The sequence below is a fragment of the Myotis brandtii genome, unplaced genomic scaffold (genome assembly GCF_000412655.1).
Source record: "Myotis brandtii unplaced genomic scaffold, ASM41265v1 scaffold6, whole genome shotgun sequence".
Lineage (NCBI taxonomy): Eukaryota > Metazoa > Chordata > Mammalia > Chiroptera > Vespertilionidae > Myotis > Myotis brandtii.
Genome location: NW_005370271.1, coordinates 1,456,143 through 1,458,015, shown reverse-complemented (window position 1 = coordinate 1,458,015; position 1,873 = coordinate 1,456,143).

The window sequence follows — 1,873 nt, the reverse complement described above, 5'->3', positions numbered from 1 at the left end:
GTTATGGTGCCCTCAGTCCCGTTCCCAGAGGCTCTGCTTCTCAGAACCCCCGGAACCGCTGCAAACCTCGGAGGGAAAGCTGCCTTCCAACTGATGCCAGACACTCCCGCTTCTCCCGTTTGGGTCCGAGTCCCCAGCGATTCGCCCGTATCTGGAGCTCAGAGTCTGAGACTCCCCCCTGACCGAAAACGACAACCGCGCTCTCAGCCACCAGCCCGCTTTGCGCGCGCACCTCCGCACCTGAGTATTTTCCACACTGCGCCTCCTCTGAGCCTCGGTGTGCAGTTATTTTTCCTTCTAGTTGAAGAGTCTCTCCTCAGCCAGCCTTCCTGTGGTTCTGGGTGATGTCCGTTCCGTCTTTTAGTTGTATTTTTGAAGTGGTTGTTTGCGGTAGCAATCTCCGGTGTTTACCTATGCCGCCATCTTGGTTTCTCCCAATGTATGCTTATTGATGTCCTTTGATTTATTTTTAAATATATTTTTTATTGGTTCATAGGTTGAAGCTCAACCACAGAGCCATGCCAGTTGGGCTTGATGTTCTTTTAACAGGTACACCGTCAATAGTCTTTTTCTTACCCCAAACGCTTTCTTTGCAGAAGTTGTCTAGGCTTATTATTGGGGTGCTTTTAAAGTCATGATGCTTCAAATGCCATTTGCTGACTTGATTCTTAAAATCATCGAGAAACCTGTTCATAATACAGATTTTCATGCTCCACCACAGTCCAGCAAAACCAGACAGTTGTAGGTTGGGGGTCAGGGAATCTGAATTTAAAGCAAGCACTCCCCCCACCGGATGTTTGAGGATCGTGGCTAACCAACCACCTGGCTTTGCAAAACTTCCCCCCGATTTTTTAGCCCTGTTCGGAAGAGCCGGGGTTGTAACAGTCAGACCTTGACCCAAGTGCCTCTTCATGTTGCTGGCCCTTGGGGAGCCGCCTCCATGTTTCTGAGCCTCAGTTTCCTCATCTATGAAATGGGAATGATCTTAGCAAGTGCCTCGTGGAGTTATTATGAGGACTAAATGAGTTAATTCGTTTACAGTGTTCAGGGCAGTGTCTGGCACACAGTGCTCAATTACAGTCATCAATATTCCTAATCTCCCAGAAAGTCCCAAACCGGGCCTCACATTCAGACTTCCCCGATTAACTCTAGATGATGCAAACCGTAAGTTTTCTGTGTTTGATGTAAACACATGCGATGCACCACGCTGGGGGAGCCCTGGTGTGGTGTCTCTTTGTTTTATAACCTCCAAACGCCTCCAGAAAGGCCAACTCGGACACTTGGCCACTCACTTTCCCATCTGAGAAATGGGACTATTGATAGTATTTACCTCATTGGTTAGGTGTCAGGATGAAACAAACCCTTAGCACAATGCTTGGCACAAAGTTAGCACTAAATACTGATAGAAATTACTGTTTATGAGATGAATGAATAGTACAGGCTAGTTTTATTAGGCTGAGCATTTACTGTCAGGTGTTGTGCTAACAGCTTTACAGACATTCCCTTATTTCATCTGTAAACAACCCTCTGAGCTGTCCCTTTTACAGGGGAGAAAGCAGGTTCTGAATGAGATAGGAGTGGTGGGTGAACATGACCCGGCATATGTATTCAATATGGTCGTTACCTTGCAGCCAATAAAGATGATGAGATCTATCCTTACTCACATAGAAAGGTGCCTACTAATGAGGGAAAAGCAAACTACAAAATAGTATCAACAGCACGACCCCGTGTTGTTTATGGAAGAATATCGTTAAAATGCTGACAGTGATGACCTCTGATTACTGGGATTAGGGGTGACCTTTGTGTCTCCTTTTTAACTTTTTGCTCTTTTCTGATTTTCCTCCAACGGGGCTATGAACATGTATTACTTGTG